At 34.1% G+C, this 21,274-nt stretch overlaps 2 protein-coding genes and 1 non-coding gene across 4 annotated transcripts in view; 2 read left to right on the top strand and 1 right to left on the bottom strand.

Annotated features, from left to right (window-relative positions):
- The window catches only part of LOC126970439 (uncharacterized), a 103,937-nt gene that overhangs the window by 15,025 nt on the left and 67,638 nt on the right, over positions 1-21,274 (top strand). The window lies entirely within an intron of this gene.
- The window catches only part of LOC126970587 (uncharacterized), a 46,598-nt gene that overhangs the window by 11,393 nt on the left and 13,931 nt on the right, over positions 1-21,274 (bottom strand). The gene's annotated exons all lie outside the window — the stretch shown is intronic.
- Trnay-gua (transfer RNA tyrosine (anticodon GUA)) lies at positions 11,864-11,936 on the top strand. The gene has a single exon. It is a non-coding gene; the product is annotated as a tRNA-Tyr (tRNA).

A 21,274-nucleotide genomic window follows, 5' to 3' on the forward strand; every position in this document is an offset into this window, starting at 1 on the left:
ATAAAGATTATTTGATTGATAAAGATAGTTGGAATTAATGTTTCTAAATTTTGTTAATGAATATTGTTATACTCATTTGAATGCTATTGTAACTTTTCTACTTCATCCTGAATTGCACTAAATATCTTATAAAGTTTTAAAGTGGATAATTTTTTATTTACTTTGACGGCCCGTATTCTCTTTTAATACAAGTTACTTGTAAACTTGTAACACTCTTGGTGTTGCTGACGGTTATATTGAGTAAAAAGTTTTATTATGTTTGAGTATTTTATTGTTGAAAACTTGTAATCTGCTAAATATTTTCTTATAATATTGATTTATTGTGTATTCGTGTTTCTGAGAACGCGTTTCTGGTTACACGCCCGCTTTGCACCGGTGCTTTAGGAAAAAAATATAATATGTGAATTTTTTATGTGTTGCAGCTGACTTTTCGCTACACAATACGAATCTTTGCAAGTGAAGCATGTAAGGACTAGGTCCATGATAATATAATGATAAACTGTAAATGACAATATTTGTAATCTCTATTTAATGCTTAACAAAAAAATCATAGTTTATTTGGATAAGGATTAATCAATACTAAGTATAAGTCTTATTCATCCGTTGCGTTGTTTATTAGCAGTTACAGGAAATACAGATTGCAGAAAGCTACTTCTTTAATATTATGTAATGACATATCATCTCTTGCTTAAATTGGCTTGTAGATTGGTTTTTTACTCGCATATACTCATACCTACCGCTCGAACAACGTTCTCGTGGAAAAAATATTTCAAGCCTTTGATTTTGTAGCCAATCTCACAGATGCGACCCTTATTAGTCCTGGTTCGATCGTGTCTATAATTACAGAAAAAGCAACATTGTCACCAAAGAGTATTGAACTAGGCAGACACGGCATTGACGAATGAAGCCCATTTTAAAAAGTAGCATGGCTCACGAGTGTAACATTGAGTAATGCGTGTAATAATTTAGTTTTGTTGTTTTCATTAATGTTTATTCTTTCGTGGAAGTAAATAGTACCTACCTAGTGATCAATCACCCCTACTTTGTAATACCAAGAATACTTACAATAAATATGTCTGCTGCATTTCGCGCTTTTTAGAGCGCTTTGAAGCAAAGGATGTGTGGAAGGAGTTTTATTGAGAATTAGACTATCATGTATAACGCTTCCCTTTGAATATGGATGGTATAACGCTTCAGATTAATTTGTGTGATGTTTACGGCGCTTTCAATAAATTATCTCTAATTTAAGATTATTAAGAAATTAGATTGTATGTTATTCTTCAATTTCGAATATTAGCTCGCTGAATCTGCATCTCAATATGCGTATCATATACTTTAGGAAACACTTCTCAGTCCCGTACATACATATACCTACCAATGCATAATCTCATATATGGATTGGAAAAAGGGATCACAAAAACTTATATAGGAATCGGCCGTGATGATTGTCTTTTATCTAACGATGCGGTTTTCTATATCATTTATTTAGCGAGTGTTCTCAGTGTTTCTTCTTTTACTGTGTTTAGTTAGATTGGAAAGATAAAACAACTTTTTTTAATGTTCCGCGCGTTGTCTTTTCTCCTAGTTAAATACTCAACGTCCACACGCAACTACTTTTAAATATATCCTTCTGTATTGTATTGTTGCGGTTTTCCACGAACGAAATTATAGATTATTAATTCTATATATGGAAAGTAGAAGTAGGTTTAAATATCCTGTTTACCTTTAACAGTTTGTGAGAGGGTCCTTAATTATGCTTATTCAATTTTACCATATTATACTTCAGTTTAGGCGGATTATGTAGTATCTACATAATATTTATGGTCGGGTTTTTTTTTTGTTATAATAAGTGTTTAGACAAGCAAGTTCTCCTGATGGTAAATGTCATATAAATTATATAGGTCTACATTTATTCTGTTCTTTGTAGATATAATAACAACAGATAATATCGGCTGAAAAGTTGGATTTTCACTTACAAACAAACTTGATTACAAACACTTATTGAGAAGCACTTATTGCTGATGATTAGACAAGACCTATTACTTAAATAAATTTGATAAAAGCAGAGATTTTTTTTTTCATTTTAAATTTCTTACACTTCATAACGTTGCGAATTGAAAGTAGCTTCTAAAAATACTGAAATCTATCTTCTATATATATAAATGAATTGCTGTTCGGTTGTACCGATTTGGCTAATTTTGGTCTTGAATTATTTGTGGAAGTCTAGAGAAGGTTTAAAAGGTGAATAAATATGAAAATGTTCGGAATTAAATAAAAACAACAATTTTGTTTTTCCTTTGACGTGTGCTCCGTCGTTCAGAAATCAAATTGATAGAATAGTTTAAAATGAATAACTAATTAGAATCTTTATATCTTTCTAACTTTCTCAGGAGGTAAAAAAAAATAGCTTAATTTAAGCTACCTATAATTGGTAGATTAACTAACTACAGTTGTTAACTATGATGCCAATACAACGTTTGCTGGGTCAGCTAGTAATTAATAGTTATAGATACTAAATGGTTAGTAATAGAAACTTATTTTATGAAACACGTTTTTATAGTCCAATTGTTTAACATTGAATCACCTTGCTGTATTGTTTGTTTGAACAAAGCTTCGCCACATCAGCGTCTGGCGAATATCCGGAAGAAATGCTTTTAATCGTGACTAATGTAATATGTGCATTATCATTTGCGACGTTTGCGTTTCGCATTGTTTATTTCATTGGAAAACAGCAGGTGCGCTTTCATCACTCAATTTTATTTATTTATGCAGTAAGTACCTTCAAATTGAGGGTTAAATTAAACAGTAGAATTAACGAGGCAAGAATCGATAAACAAACCTTCATATTTTATATGTATTATTGGATTCTGCCAAAACATATTAAAAGTCAGAATCCACTGCACATTTTGATAACGCGTGCCACGACCTCAGGCCTTAGAAGAACGTGTCATCATATTTTAACTAGAAATAATTGCATTTTTTATTGTCGCTTATTTTGATTGTCATAAAAAAATAAAAGACGAAGAACAGCTGAGATGAAAGAATGATGATGATGACAATGGAGATAGGTACAGCTACCGTAAGTCAGGGGAAGTTAAAATAATAAAGATGTTCTAAAAAAAATTATCAACTTATGACCCTACCATGAGTGTGGCCTTTGCCTATTCCTTCAGGATAGAGGCGTGTCACCATCTGTGTGTAGGTATAACTGCAGATACTATTAAAGATTATGATCAGTGTGCTTTCGTCGCCCACACACCGCCGGGGTCAAACTTTCGTGAGTCCAGCCTTCTTTCGTAATCCCACCTATTATACGTCAGTCATAGCGCCTGGGCCCGATCAAATCGTTTCGTTGCACGAATATCTGTTTATATTCATCGCTCGTTATAATGGTCAATTTGTAGCGCATGTCGACGACGTGGTTACACGGGATCGAATATTAATGTTGACGTTGTCTGCCTTTTACTGATTCCGTTTGAAAGATATTGTGAATAAATTATTTGAAGTCTGTGTCGGTAGCGAGTCGTCACGTACTCGTTTCGTTCCTGGCTAGGATTCGTTGCGGTACGCCCTCGTCTGCTGATTTGTATCGCTTCTGTTAATTGACGTTGGATTAGACATAGAGCTGCCACGCATCAATGTGAAATCCTATACATATTATACCAGTGGAAGGATCCTAATCACAGGATACACTATTTGTCTTTTAGTCTCGAGCGCGTTACCATACTTACTGGGCTTATCATCGAATGTAATGCTCAGGAGTATTATGATTAAAATGCCCGTATTCCAGAAGAATTCCTATACGTAATGCATTTCAAGTGTTTTTTGTCACTGTCTTCGTTCGTAACTGTACATATAAGAGACGGAATATGGGCCGTAATCGACTGCCCAAAATTTTACATTCAGAATTGAGCAGAACTGCATTGTAGTGGGCAGTACCACTTACCACCAGGTGGACATAATAAGTCAACACAACAACAACAACAAGGTTATTGACCAAATTTCAGTATTCTAGGTCATAGGTTGATAAAGTTATTTGTTTCGTCCCTGAACCTTTAAAGTAGAGTAGAATTTATATGTGTATACAAACAGCACAACTTAATACACTTAAAAAATAAAGCATAAAATATAAATCACTGACCAATAAAAGTTTCCACAATTAAATAGTATAATTAATTACAATTTAAAAGTACCTATGGGTATATAGTACTTATTATAGAAAGTACATTGAAAGGAGAGGAGTTAATTATAACCAAGTAAGCAATATAAACCGCGTATTTATTCCAGCGTAAGTTGTCGCAAAGTTCAGTGGGGCTGGACATCAGCCAACAATTCAGATTTACACTCACTCCTAGGCGTTACATTTTTCCTTTTATCGGTCTACGATCAAATATAACGAACTGAACACCGTCCAAAATGTCCACACGAGGAAGCGACATGTAGTGTCATAAAAATTTTAGTAGCAAAAATGACAAGTAGAGACTTCCTTACTATTTTCATTTATCTATAACTGGGTCTTATAGCCGAGACATATCTTAGGAAATTGCATTATTGAAATATGCTTTTATTTCGCCATTCAAGCTATTTGTGAGAAAGGCCGCCAATGCTCCTGTGATTCCACTGGATGCAAGTGTTTATGTAGTTTTATAGAAATCTAAATAAAAGTCTCATTTAGATTTCTATCATCGAAATCATTCACTCACAAAGTGTAAATATAATAAATTTTAAACCGCTATTACTTTTGAATTAATGAACCGATTTTTACGCAGTTTTCAGTAAAGCCGTTTTAAAACTATTTATTATTAACTATGAATTTTGAATGGCAATAAACACACACATACACATACAGACGTACGGACATCATCGCGAGAATAGTCAGGGAAGCTTCCTAGGACCTTAAAATGTTGAGATTTGATGAAAACTCGATTTTCGATAATCACCAATAACTTCCCGAATTTTTGAAAAGTTTAATATCATTCATGCAGACAAAACTTCTGTCAGACAATAGATTGCCCTCATCTCAAAAGACATCTACAACTAATGATTAAATGATTCAAATGTTAAATTTAAGAAGGATTAAAATAGAGGTAGGATATCAAACGAAAGATATTAAATGACTCTCAAGTTAGGCATTTATAAATTAATGTTCACTCGTTTATCTCGGCTACTTTAATACGTACATATTTGTCACATAGAAATATCCAAATTGGTTCCGACATTTTTGTCTTAAAATAGTTTTAAATATAAAAGAAAAATAAACAAGGAACTCAAGGAAAAAGACAATCTCAAAGCACCGAAAAAGTGAAGAACTTAATTTTACATTACAGTATGTAAAGGAAAAAAATAAGGGTTCTTTTAGTGGCAAAAAACTAAAAGTCTACATTTTCCCTTTGTTTTCTCTTTTCGGTAGCATGAAAGTATCGTCGGAAGAAAAGTTTATCTGCATAATAATTAAAGTATGATTTATCGTTTTGGCTTCATATACAATATTAAAGCAAATCATGGTACAGGATTGGAAGACCCAGAATAAATCGGATATTTAGCGCCGAGTCACGCGGCTTCCGAATTAATTTGAAACGTAGCAGCTGAAGCTGTAGTAGCGGCCGTTCAGTTTTTTACTCAATTCAAATCAACTTAATTTTTTACCAGAGACGGAATGAATCAAACTATAATTGTATCAACCTATTGTATTGCATTCTCTACGCTCAACGTTTTTTGCTTGTCATAAATTAAAATGTTTGGTTGTGTCCTTTATTAACATACCTGTCCGTGGTATTTAAGCAAAGAAAGATCGAACTCTCGAATAATTAATTAGATAAACGATCGGATTCTGTCTCACTGTGTACTGATATGCCTTCTCGCTATATATATTCTTCTCTTCAAGAAAGTATTACCAGTCTCAATGAAATGTTTAATAAATTTGTCATTATTTATTGTTATCTTTAAACGAGCAATTCTTGTATATAAATATATATATAGAAGAACTATATATATTATATATATATATATAATGAAATTTAGTATGCTGGTACTTTCGGGGGCGAGAAATCGATCTAGCTAGGTTTCGATTTTAAAAAATGTAGTTTTATCTGTGTTTTAATGAGAAACTGCTACAATAACATTAGAATACAAAGGTAAATTTCGCCACTATATACAAGACGTTAACTCAGATGAGATATTGGGTGATCCAGAAAGCAGAAGAACCTGGTTCGAATCCAGTTTTTTTTTGTTCAAGTTTTGTACCTCCTTAAAAATCCTAACAAGGCTCGGTCGTCCAGTTACTTCATTGTTATGAGGGAATAAGATTATGTACGGCCGCATCTTGAGCCTTAGAGTCTGACATAAAAATACGCGATATGGCTGGTGAAAGGATAGACTGACTTCAAGAGACTAAACTCAGTTCTGCGTTTCGTCTCCTGCAGTAAACAGTGGCTAATCGAGCTGCCTGCGTACCGACGCTCTTACCTTAGAATATATAGTCTAAGATCCCGATATAAAACAACCTTCACCGAGCTGGTTATTAGATGAAAGATATTTTTTATGAAATTTAATATGTCAATATTGCATACGGCATATCTCGCATCATTCGCGTTAGTGCAGTTCTTGATGCCATACATACTAGCAGTTGGTAGGGACCTCTCAGTCGCACATTTTCACTCGGAGCAATATTTAATCATTAAAAATTCGGCAACCGGTATTCAGGACTGAATTTTAGCAGGCAACCCTATATCACCGTGTTTGTAATGAAATAAACTTTATTTAAGTTTCATTCAATAACCAGATCGGTGCAAGTTACTGGTATCGATTAGCATGTTCATACCTGAAAAAAATAGGCAACCTAACTTATGCATACATTCTGCCTGATGACTGCATACTTTCGATTGTTATAGAATTTGTCCATTAAACAAACCGGTGAAATATATTTCTTTAATTAATAATTAATCATGTCCTGACTGAAGTTTGCTAGGCAACCCATATGTTATATATATATATTGACATATTTAATTTAATAAATATTTTTCATCTAATAACCAGCTCGGTTGACTCGGTTAACCAAAACTAGGCCCAGTGGCATTCAAACTCTCAAGGCAGTGATAGTTATGCAAGTTGCACAATAATAATTTACATGATCCTCAAGCTAGCCCACATCCGACTTACGTTTTGTGCTATGGCGGTCACAGCGTGTTAATATAGATAAATTATTGTATATTTAAGTCGCATTACAACTCGTTAAGTCCTTACGGTTCGTATTAACATGATAATGTCCTCTTGCGCTAAAGTCAATGATGTAGAAATGGGGCCATTGAAACAGTTTGTGGTTTATTAGAAATGCAAATATAGGCTTAACTGGAACGAAGCATTATGAAGTAGTCGTGTGCAATCGTTTGTAGTTCCAAGGTAATTTCGAGATCGTGAAAAGAAATCGGTATTGAGATATGTTTTCACGGATAGATTGATTATTGAAATTTCTTTATCTTCGTAAGTTACGAAAACGTGTAAAGCTAAACAATATAAAAACTTAGGTTCATTTATTGTTCTTATTAATAACAATATCTGGACAACCGAGCCTTGCTCGGATTTTTAAGAATGTACAAAACTTGAACAAAAATCTAATAGGACATCTGGATTCGAACCGGGGTCTTCTGCTTTCCGGATCACCCAATGTCTCATCTGAGCTATAATAGTCTTGTATATAGTGGCGAAATTAACCTTTGTATTCTAATGTTATTGTAGCTGTTTCTCATTAAAACATACGTACGGATAAAACTACATTTTTTAAAATTGTAACCTAGCTAGATCGATTTCTCGCCCCCGAAACTGCCTGTATACTAAATTTCATTAAAATCGTTGGAGCCGTTTCCGAGATTCAGATTATATACATACAAAAATTGCTCGTTTAAAGATATAAGATTATTATCATATGTTGGTGATTAAACAAACTACGAGTTTGTTAAAATATCTCCAAGTTATAAATAGGTTGAGAAGAAGAAGAAATATGATGATTTGAAAATAATGAATTCCGTTCAAATCATTTGTTGCTAGGAACATCCTGTATACCTCCAAATATACGGTGACTACTACTAAAACGGTGACTATTAACGTTTTAGAAAAGACAGACTTAAATGAGGCGCTAGGTGTCTGCTTCAACCGTTTTAAAACAGAATTAAATGAGATGTCACTACGTTATGAATGCAGAAAAGAGCAAGAAGGCTCGTCGACCTCAGCGAAACGATCGATGGAATGTAGTCGGGTGGCTGATTATAAATTTGTACTATCGCTGCAATTCACGTGACTCACTGCTTGGAATATTGAACGAGGAGACCTCCCTGTAGGAGGCCTATTGTTTCCGACTCCTCTATCAGTCGCCCATCACTCCGCGCCGTAATTATAGCTTGTCTTGTGTATTTTAGTATTAATTAGTTGATGATACGACCATAGCTCCGAGCAGTGTGCTGTCATCGCATGCAGCTCTTTTTGTTTTAAATATAACTATTATCTAATATATAAATGATTTGAGCTTTCTTTAGTGTTAATTCCGCCAATATTTGTCTTTAAACAATTCGACACGTGTCTCGCGTCTACACGAGGCATCCTCAGGACGTGTTGTCTCGCCAAAATCTGGCACAAGACTCCAGAGACGAATTGTTTAAAGACAAATATTGGCGGAATTAACACTAAAGAAAACTCAAATCATTTATATAATTATGGATTTCCGCAAAGTAACGCCTACTTCAATAAATTATCTAATATATAAAATTCTCGTGTCCCGGGCGGTGTTTGATACAAACTCCTCCGAAACAGCTGTGTACAATGCCGGGTAGGTCTGAGAATCGGCCAACATCTATTTTTCATAACCCTAAATGATACGGGTCACCCACCCCTAAATATTTATTTTGATACTTATTTTTATTTTGATTCAGCATTTAATAAAATTTTAAGGTGTACGTAACACCTTAAAATTTTCACCTCTCTACGATTAACACCTATTTTTGTATCACGATTTTTATATTATTCTATTATGTCCACAGATCCGCAATAGGGTTGCATGATGGCAATCGAATACAATAATTATTGTAGTAGGTATGATAAATTTTATGTACGATGATATATTTGATAGGTCTGAGAATCGGTCGTCATCTATTTTTTATACCCCAAAGATTTTAATTATTGAATTTTTTTTATTACTATATATGGCAATACAAAGTTTACTCGGTCAGCTAGTAATTTTATAAAAGTTTTCATTAAGTTGGTAAATATAGACTCGTCTCGGTCTCTCAAAATGTATTTATACGGACGTCTCTTTTTGAAAGCTAAATCATTCCACATCCCACTACTTACAAATCGATTATTTTTAAGCAGTCACAAATAATCAAGATGGACTCTTTAGCTTTATTTTTCATGTCACTCGTTGATAAAATAACGGTATGTAATGATTTATCGTCTGATACAACTGTGATTAAGATGCAATTGTATTGTACGCGAGTTTCACGAAAGTAGGTGAGGCGGGCGAGGCAGACAGCCTGGCGGCTTCTACTTGTTCACCACAGGTCGCGAGTAACAGATCTAGACTTGGATCCAATAAAAGATTCATATAAAGAAAACAACTTAAGGCTGGGGACCGAGCCAATGGCCTTGACCAATCGAGCAGAGCTAGGTTACCTCTCTCGCACAAGATCGCAATAGTTTTAATTCAGAATTAGAAGCATTTTTAAATTATTACATACATAATACAATTTTCTTTACAAAACTAATATAACTATGTCCTGTTAAATAGTATTGGTGTACAATTAATAAATTTTCGTACAATTTTTATCTAGATTGAATGATTAGCATGGCCCCAACTGTAAAATGTATTTTGGTGACTTTTTTCGCACTGTCTATAAAAAATAGAAATGTAAAAAAAAATCTTCTCATATTCTTCTGATATATAATTTTTTTTTGTAAAAATAAAAGCTTTATATAAACCGTCAAGAAATGGTTTCAATTATGCGCTATTTTGGTGAATTCCTTGGGATAGCGGCCTTAATACTTGTGGCTGGCCATGTATAATTGGAAAAGTAGAAATTTAATGAAATGACAAACTCCTAAAGCTATTCAATGTTAGAAAATCTTTAGAATTAGAAAAATCGCGGAATGTTAAACATTTGAAATAGCCACGGCAAACCTTAACTGAATAATAACGTGAGTAATACCTTGGCCTGAGCTAAGCATTAAATAATTTATGATACATTATCTGTCGTCGGTCAGCTACAGACATCCTCGTAAAAGCCTCATTTTTAAAACGCTCCCAATTTTGTCTTAAGAGTTTTTAGTGTTCACACATTACACTAAGCCGACGTTTTGTGCGTCTATAAAACAAAGAATTTTTTGTATTGTTGGCAAAAGCTTTTAAAGCTTATTAGGCTTATGATTCTGATGACACATAGTTGTGTACGTGAGCCACCACCTTACGACTCCTAATGGGTTTAATTTTTATAACTTCACTATTTTTGAGTCATGAAGTCATTCTATATATATATATATATAAATGAATTGCTGTTCGTTAGTCTCGCTAAAACTCGAGAACGGCTGGACCGATTTGGCCAATTTAGGTCTTGAATTATTTGTAAGGTTTAAAAGGTGAATAAATAGGAAAATGCTGCTAAATTAAATAAAAACAACAAATTTGTGTCCATACATAATTTCTATGAGATAATTTATTGACGCACGGTTTGACAGTTCTGCTGTGAAACAATTTCATTACGACAGCAGGGTGCATATTTTCCGAAGTAATTATTGATGTTATGATACATTATTGACAAATTCATATAAAAACATTATTTTATTTATTATATACAGAGCAACGTCTGTCGGGTCAGCTAGTATTTAATAAAACTTTGTGTCAAATTTTCTGACCGTAAAGTATTTCATGATTAGGTAACATGGATAGTTTTTTTTTATGTAAATAAGGGACGAGACGAGCAGGACAGGTAATTGATACGATCTGCCCATTACAATGCAGTGCGGCTGAGGATTCTTGTAAACCTAACAATTCTGAGCGGCACTACAATTGCGCTCGTAACCTTGAGACATAAGATGTTAAATGTCATTTGCCCAGTAATTTCACTAGCTATGGCGCCCTTCAGACCGAAACACACATGACACTGATGTTTACACATTACTGCTTCACGGCAGAAATAGGCACCGTTATGGTACCCATAATCTAGCCGGTGCAAAGAAGCCTCCCACTGGTAGTTTGGTTAAGATGTGAAAACCAGTCCAATTTAATATATAGTGGTTTACAATTTATAATTTTTTTAATAATTCAGACTACTTATAATTGATTTAAAAAACCACATAGTTATTTCATTATTTTGATATTGCACTTCACTCCACAGTCCTTATGATTGCCTCGGTTTTTTTATGTATTTACGTTCATACGAAGTAGTTTCTCTACTTACATTTCCAATCTTACTTCAATAGTTATCCAAATGTTTCCGCCGAGCTTTTTTGGTTTTAGATACTTGTTAAGTAGTATCTCGAACATAATACAATAAAGACAAATATGGACGATTTAAAATATCTATTTGATACCAATTGGATAATCCACATCCAAAAACTGAAGTTTTAGTAACTTAAATTAGGTACCAAAAATGTCACGGACTTGGAGTCACATAAGACAATGTTGTATGTTTATAAATTTTGCTAAGATTAAAATGAAAGTACATAACTACAGGTAACTTTACGTCCCCATAGTATATTTTTTTTGTAAAATTAAATTCGTGAACTAAATGAAAACTCAACTGCGCGGCATGTAACTGTTTATAATATAATTGAATTATATTGCACACAGCATACAAGATTTTATGACGATACGTCACTCGAACGGGTAGCTCAGTTGGAAGAGCATTCGCACGTAACGCGAGAGGTCGTGGGTTCGAGTCCCGCATCGTTCATAAAATTTTGTTTAAAATTTTATTTGTGAATTATAATTACCCAATCTTCGATTTTTTATGACTATATGCTTTATGATATATTGCATTTACGAAAAAAATTTTATCGAATTTCAACTTTTCATCAATCACAGGCAAACAGATTTTTTGTAAGATTGAGTACGTTTGTTTCGAGATTAGATCTCCGTGGATTTTGCTTACACAATTGCACGCACTAGTTTTACGCACTGGGTAACGTTTGCTGTCGTCATTCATTTGTTTCGAGACGAGATAAACTGAGCTGTTCACGTGCATAAGCTGCCTTGCAGGCGTTGTCACAACATTGTACGGAAACTTGATAAGGAGGTAATTTAATTTGAGCCGGTTAAATGTTCTCCTGGTACTTCACGGTTCAGAGCGTGAAACTGGTTTTGAAATATCGATAATAAATTCAGAATTTTTCGTCTCATATTTGCTACATGAGTGATGGCATGGACAAAACCTTTTAAATATTCATGTGCTATTTATTATAACCTGATGTATTATTATATCCAAACACCATATACATAATATCGATAATACTTCCATTTTGTTTGGTAATATCAGTGGTTTGACAACGAGTATTTATTCAAGCAGACACAAAGAGGCATATTATTTTTATGCTCAAAATACACCGAAGATCCAGAAGTTCCAGAGAGTTCCGGAGTTACACTAAAATTATGTAGACTAAAATTCCGCCTTTAATGAAATTAAATAATTAACTTGAAAATATGGAAAAAGACTTAGAACCGTTAAGTTATTTTAAGTAGAGTAAAACGATAAATGAAAATATAAGAAAAACAAGATCGTAGTAGATAATTTATACCCACCACCATAATATAAATGCCTGGTGTCTATTGACTGTGAAGTTACTAACAAAGTATCCTTTATACACTACACATCCACATAAACCATCAAACGACTGCCAAAGGTTTTTCAGCGCGATAAAACATTGTTTGTTAAAAAGCATTTTCCGAAATAAAGTAAATGTTTAAAGTGAAAATGAAGTTTATTTATACCCACTACCATAGTATGAATGCCTGGTGGTGTTACTGGTGAAGTTTCCTTTATACAATCAACATACACAGAAACCAACCACTGGATACCAAGGGTTTTTCAGCGCGATAAAACATTGTTTGTTAAGCATAAAGCATTTTCCGAAAGAAAAGTAAAAGTTTCAAGTACAAGTGAAGTAAATATACGATAAACTAATTGCCTACAACATTTTTTTATCAGCCTTCAAATACCATCCTGTCTTAAGTGTCGTAAATAACAAAATATGTATGACAAGAGAAATTGTAAAACATGATCCGTAATAATTTGTGCCCGCAGCGATATAGAACGGTTTAGGAGTATTTTGAGTCTATTAAAGGTAACACGAAGCACTCTCAGATGCCGTGTTCAATTGAGGAACCATTTAATGTAACGTGTAATGAGTCAGATAATAGAGGAGATAAAACATGCAGGAATACAACTTCTTTGAATGGTTACAAATCACGGATAGCGTTATAAAATTGAGCGTACAATATTCATGAATACACATTGATCTTATTAAGTATTGGTAGCAGGAATCGCCTGCTGTTATTTGAAATTTCCGTCACAAATAATGTTTATACTTAAGTTAAATTAAAAATGTATGTTTTATTTTAATGGCAATAATGGACGAGACGAGCAGGACGTTCAGCTGATGGTAATTGATGCGCCCTGCCAATTACAATGCCGTGCCGCTCAGGATTCTTGAAATATCTAAAAATTCTGAGCAGCACTACAATTGCGCTCGTCACCTTGAGACATAAGATGTTCAGTCTAATTTGCCCAGTAGTTTCAGTAGCGACAGTAATGCTTACACTTTACTGCTTCACGGCAGGAATAGGCGCCGTCGTGGTACCCATAATCTAGGCAAAGGAGCCTTCCACTGGTTATGTGTTTACTACTATTACTAGACGGTATGTTTTTTATTTATTTTATAATAGATACAAAAATTCCATAAAAGCAGCGCCCATTTTGAATATCGTATTAATATGATGGTAAAAACTTATGTAACATACTAGTATGTTGTTATAGGTAACTGTTTCGCTACTGAAATTTACATATTTCAGAACGTATGTCTATACTACTTCAGAAAACTTTATATAAATTGGTTACAATCATATAATTTTTTATGTTTTAGAGTGACCTATATCACTTCTAGGATTAATTACACAAATAAAACGAAAAAAAATATATAAACGGCGCAGGACTCGAGAACGCGACCCCTTGCGTTCCGAACGAGAGATGTTTCCAACTGAGCCAACCATTAGAGTGACGTATGGTTGATAAAATCTTGTATGCTTTGTTCAACTCTCAGGTTCTTCATTTTCAGGATTTACTTTACAGTTGATAACCTGCTCAATCCCAATATTTGCATATTAGAAAATTGACTTGAGATGTCGCTCTTGCAAATCTTAACAATTTATTTTTTAAAGTGATAACTGTATGAAGCTTCTCAATTTGTTGGATTAGATCAGATACATGCAGTTAGCAGTTTTTTATATATAGCAATTTGTTACAAAATAGACACTATCCGACTTGAGTGATAGTTTGGTCGGGTGTAAGCTGTCAAGCATGACTGACTCCTATTTTTGTGAAAAAAGTGTCAAAACATCTACACAGGTATACTACACCCTGATGATACCACTTTAGATACCATTCTTGAGAAGGTAAGATACCAGAACCAATAATGCTCCTTTTAACAAGACTAAAGCCTTATCATAGCCGAAGGCTGGCTGGTCTCGATCTTAAGCTGATTACTTACAATTTGTCAGTGATGTCTAAACGATGTGATAATTTGAAGTCCCTAAAACGATCTATAAGATTGGAAATGAAGGATATTCCCATAGTGAAAGTGCGACTCAATTTAAAACTGGCCTCGTTTAGAGTAAAAATATTTTCCTTGTAACAATATTTATGGCAAGACTAGGTATTTGTGATACCTCGCATCTACGCTCTCTTACAACACCAGAGAGATTACAATAGCGTTGTCGGTCATTGATAATATTAAGAGTATTGTATAAAATTATCGTCCCGAAGCAGCTTCGTAAACAGGTATTTGTTGTTGAGTGCACAATTTGAATGTATCTGTTATATTATTAGCGATCGATGAAGATTCGTCCGCCCATATGTTACGTTCTTTTATCTTCCTAAATTATGAAATCCAGTTCATTATATTTTATTTTTATACTATTTGTTGAGAGTAGTTCAATTGGTATTTTCGATCTTACGTTTTTACTTACCATAATATCTTAATGTACGTGCCTGCAGACTTCTCATTTGACATTTACAATCAAGTTTTACGACGCACGCTTACTTCTTTTCGCGTTTATTTTGTCCTGTCGCGTTGTCATTATTATGTTTGGAATGACGTAGTCAGCCAGGCACACGCAACTGTATGTGTACTTATGGGACGCTCGGCAGCCTTGTCGCAGAGGTCAGCCGAGTCAGGTTCAATGGCTGGCAGCGTCGTAAGTGTTCTGTGGTGTTTCCAGAAACAAAGGTTCGCTGGAGATAATTTTGAAATACGCTAAGCTGTACGTTGAATACCAGCTTGGAATCGTCAGGTGTCGCGATTGCATTGTTGTCTTGGGTTCAACGAGTACATAGTTATTGTTTTCTACTTTTGCCTTCCTAACAGATGTATTGTGGGTATAATGAATGAATATATTAATGCTATAATATGGTTTAAAGAAAAGTAGAGACATACCGTATGAATATATATAAAACTGAAAAAAATGGTCTTTCTTTGACGCTTTTTTACGCCTAAACCACTAATCGTATCGACATGAAACTACCACCATTCGACGCGAACAGGCGCGTGCATTGGATGTCTAGCAAGGTAGGCACTGTGGATCTAACTAGTCGTAGTTGAGCTTTGGAATGTGCAAAGATTACTTACCGCAGTGTCTAGCGTAAGGAAAAACTTTATGAGTCGGTGTTCAATAGAAGTTAAATTATAAAATATTATAACTTAACTAAATTAAGTTTAATTCAAGTGCTATATCTATTTAGGTTCATAGATCGTTATGTACTCCCTAATTGCCTGTATGATATGCACGCTCCTGGATGCGAAATTTATCCTACATGGTTTATGGCTACTTATTTCTCCAATGTTCCTTCCTTTTGAAATTCGCCCAGCGAAGCGGGCGGGAACGGCTCGTATATACATAATAGGAAATAAGGTCTTAAATTGAACCTTCCAATCAGTTGCAATACTAACGATGTACTGTACCTACTGTATTTCTTTCCTGGAATACCTACACTGTCATAATAGTTCCACATTATACAAACTTTATGTTGAATTATATACAAGAAACATACTACATCTCATCGATACGCGAAGAAGTAGTCTATGGGCTTGTTTTTACGGTGCTTTGAGGTCGCACACTGCCCGGATTTGAACCTACCTAAGATATGTACTACCTATAAGTAAATAATAGCAAGCTGGGGCGTACTTACTAGTCGTAGTTGAGCTTTTGAATATGCAACCTAGAGATTGCTTACCGTTGGTATTTAGTTTCCAGCGTAAGGTATATAATAACAGACGGAAATATAATGACGGACGTGTATAAAATAACGGAACCAAATTAAACTAAATTAACTTAAACACTATCCCCCTTATTCATAATAGTCTGCTAACTTAAAGCATTCCTAATTCTCACTCTGTCTTCTTCTATTGACCTAAGTCAGAATGAGAAAAAACAATCCTTAGCGGCTGTTTAAAGTTAGCGGACCATTATGAATAAGGGGGTATATTTATTGCGGTTTATAACGAAGTAGGTACTGCCTAATTGCCTATATGATATTCACGCCCCTGTAAGCACGGTATAGGTATTTTACAATAAAAGCTAATTTATCTGTTACATCTTATCGTTGCATCATTATTTAAAACATACGACTTCGCAAATTTTTAGAAATGAGAGCAATGTGTTGGTCAAATAACCCAACAAAACCGGATCGCGTCGCATCGTGGCCTGTCGAGCGGCGACATTATCTTAATTCCAACATTAGCATGACTCGATCTCTGCCGAGTTCTATAATAAAGTGCGTCCATACTTTTTTTTTTATTGAAATAGACGTTTTTTCGTCTCGTGTGTAATTGATTAGAGACAAATCTTAGCGAAATTTACGCTCAAGAAAACTCACAAAATTTGGATGCGTCCGTACTCCTAATGGCGAACAACTCTGAACTCTCTTGTACTATTATTACAGCAATTATTAACAATCGTCAAGTTGGTTCTCCTATCCAACAACAGAATATGTTATCTAACTGAAGTTTTCATGTAGTAACGTTGTAACATATATCATCTAACAAAGAGGATGTAAATACTACGTAATAAGAGACGGGACTACCTATGTAAAAAAATAAATTTAGTTTCGTATGAAACGTGCAGTGATTTGGCGTATGTTTGAAATTGTAGTAATTACAGTATCGCGATTGGCGACGAAGTATAATCTGGCTAGAAGAAGACTAGGCTGGAAGAAGTTGGAAGAGGCTTTTGTCAATAGACGATTACGATTATTATAATCCGGCTAAGTTTGAAGGCACACAGTTACTTGTTTATAACGTAGTGGATTTCGTCTATCTCCTTTTTTTTTACAAGATTATAGCCGTCATCTGTCAATCATTCATTGACTGCACGTTTCATACAATCGAGTGAATCGCTTTTTAACCGACTTCAAAAAAGGAGGAGGTACTCAATTCGTCGGTATGACTATTATTTAGTACAGCACTGTTTTCCATACGATTTTTCTTAGTGAAGCAATTGTATATGTTTCGAGATGGTAGTAGGATAAAATATTTATGACTTAAGTTCTCGTTAAACTACCAGAACAATAATTTAATAGTAGTTTTTTTTATTTATGGCATTTTTAGGAAATATTCCTTCACTGTAGATTACTGGAAAAGCTGAAAAACCGCTCATGTAACCTCATGAACCTCATTTCCACCGGACCGATCAAATAAGAATGCGATACATAACCAATAACCAATTTATACCAAAACGCCTATTCTATTTTAAAATTTTACGAACCTTATGTCACAGATTAAATTTGGATATTTTACAATTAAGAATACCCTTAAAGGGGTGATCAGGATGGCATTATAAGCATTTGTGTATAGAGAGCGTTGGTGAAAATGAATATAATAATAGTTTTATGACGTGCTAAGTGTTTGCTGTTAAGGGCCTATAAGCCAGCACGGTGTTTCACTCCTTCGTTCTAAATGGGAATGGATAACGAATATGAGCAATGTTAACTCGTCTACTCGAGCACTCGGCAGATCAATTTATTTGACTATATAGTAACATAAACATAAGAAATGTCTTAAGGTCAAAGTTTAAAGACACTCAGTACTGCTTGTTTTTTTTCATCGTTATACAAATATTTACAAATACATAATAATTTTTAGCTTGAAAAAAAATCTTAACAAAAAATCAACCTACTTCAAAAACACTATTCCAAAACAATAGATAAAATATGTACTAAAAAGTATAAAAATAATTGTGAGTTTTATACAATCTAATGAATTAATCTAATTATATTTACGATTATTGTTATTTTTAGAATCTGTGTCCTTCCGCCGCGACCCCGCTCTCGTCTCTCACCTCCTCACGTCGCGCGTGCGTCTCAAGCACATCTTACCTATGCATGTAGTTACAAACCTACCTTGGCTGACACCGACTCCGAATCAACTCTCACGAAACTATCTTTGAAGTATATCCTTTCAAAGAAAAAAGAATCATCGAAACCGGTTGGCGCGATATTGAGTCATTCGTAAATTTGTCGCGCACATACTTATAGCAAATTTAAGACTTCTAATGGACCAAATTGCAATGATACCACACGGGAAGCATCAGCTTTCAAATAAAAGAAGAATTAACAAAATCGGTTCACCCAGTAGAAAGTTCTGAGGTAACAAACATTAAAAAAGAAAAAAGAAACACACCGACGAATTGAGAACATACTCCATTTTTGAAGTCGGTTAATAACTTAAGATTTTTGTAATCCATTATGAGATTCAGCAAACATTGATGGGCATTGTCCAATAAAATGCTTAGTATTCTATTGAATAGCAGTTGCATAACTTCAAGCGTTTACATGATTAGAAATTCGACAATAGTAATAATAGAATATTAATATGCACTAAAAAGGCTGATATTATTGAGTTTTGTATTGGCGTGGCAAAGGTTACGTACGACATTTGAATGACGGATACTTTCTCTTGCCTCACTATTATGTCGGGGTATGCCGTATGGAGGTTAAGACAACAATGTTATATTTTTACACAAATATTGGTGATCGTGTTTATTGTTGCACGGATTTCTTCAAATCACAGATTGAGACGTTCGCGTAATATTTTGACTACTAAATGAGCTATTGTTTCCAATACACTTTTTAACTCAAACACTCTTTGAAAGGTTACGGGTAATAATGGGGCTTCAAAGGTATATAATATGATATTTTATGATCTTTACCCACTACGATTCAACTTCATAATTTTTCTAAAATAATTTTTAATTTTTTTATGACAATAAGAGATGAGACGAGCAGGACGTTCAGCTGATGGTAATTGATTACAATGCAGTGCCGCTCAGGATTGTTGAAAGACCCAAAAATTCTGAACGGCCCTACAATTACGCTCGTCACATTGAGACATAAGATGTTAAGTCTCGTTTGCCCAGTAATTACTCAAGGTACGGCGTCCTTCAGATCTAAATACATTAATGCTTGCTACTTGTACCAATATATTACGTGACAGAACATTTAAGTCCATATTACAGGATAGTTTGTGCATCATTCACGAAACCGCCAAGCCATACGTGTTTAATGTTTAATAATTGGGCATGTAGTCTACATCTATAATGGATCTATATGATTGGATATAAATCGAGGTATAAATTAATTGAAGTATTTTGTTCATAAGGTACTGTCAAACTTATTTCTCAAAACATACATTAAATTTAAACAAAAACTAAAAAAAAGAGAAAAGTTTTTCGACTTAAGTTGCTTTTTTGTTGAAAGAAAAACCTATTTTTGTTGGATTTATTTCCATCATTATAAAAATAACAAGACTCACTTGAGATATTGGAACACCCATACATGGAATGATGAAAAGAAATAACTATTCTATACACTATTCAAAAGACAGGATTCTATATTTACGACATGTGTACCAAAATTATACTTATATAATTATTTAAATGTAAGAATGCCTGTCCGGAAGAAAAATATTTTACCTCGGCAAATGAATAAAGCTCGTCTCAGGAGTTAGAACTTATTAAAGCCGGAATGATAGTTAAGTCCCATATGCTTCGCGCAAGTCCGTAGTTATAAAAGTATTTTATCTGTGACGTCATCAGGTGACTCTTCCTTTTGCAAATAATTTCATAACTTAGTACGCATGGTAACACAAAATCTGATATGTACACAAAGCTAGCCTATTCCTATTAAGCCATTTGCAACATCGGACTAAAGAAGCCATAAATTGTTTAGTGCCTTTACGGCCGCGATAGTATGTTTACTTACGCTTATGTAAACTGTAGATTTAGCTTTATATGCTTCGTTTGCGATGACGAAGTTTGAGTCTTAAGTTAGGTTTAGTCTGAGAGATGATATTTTCCGTAAGCGTGTTAGTTTCGGACTATCATTAAGTGATTTTTAAATCCTATTTTGAAATACTTTGAATTTTGAATTGATTGACTCCTCGATTAAGTTATTTGAGTAATGTTTAAGGCGACACTAAATGCCGGCGACCTTGAGCGATATGAGTTCACGGCTCCTATGTAACAAAGCCAATATTTTCAAAATTCTTGGGTCGAAAATGTAACATTTTAACAGGCGCAAACTGCTTAATTGTTTACAGTCCTCATTATTGATTACTTATCTAAATAAATGTACCTACATAAAAAAGGAAAATCTATAAGAACAACTTTTATGGTAGTAGTATACTAAACAAATGCATGATGCCGAGAAAAAACTTGTTTAACTGCAAAGAAAACTGGTAGTTCATAATAGCTCTGGAGTGCTAACTTTAACCAACAATAAGCATTAGCAACCTACAAGTAAGACTTAAGGGTATGTGTAACAGGATAAAGTAGTGTTCATAGCTCCAAATCCTATATTTTCACCACCAAACTTGTCTAAAAATACCTTGTTTGCGTGTTTTCTGTTTACCCTTCGCCTTAAGAACACGAAAAACAACTTACCTACACTTAAATCTACGTCGGCAATGTAAATAATTTGTCCTTCAGCTTTTCTATCGTTACTGCGTATTATAAGCTCACGAAAAC

This window comes from Leptidea sinapis, chromosome 1 (assembly GCF_905404315.1).
Source record: "Leptidea sinapis chromosome 1, ilLepSina1.1, whole genome shotgun sequence".
NCBI classification, from domain to species: domain Eukaryota; kingdom Metazoa; phylum Arthropoda; class Insecta; order Lepidoptera; family Pieridae; genus Leptidea; species Leptidea sinapis.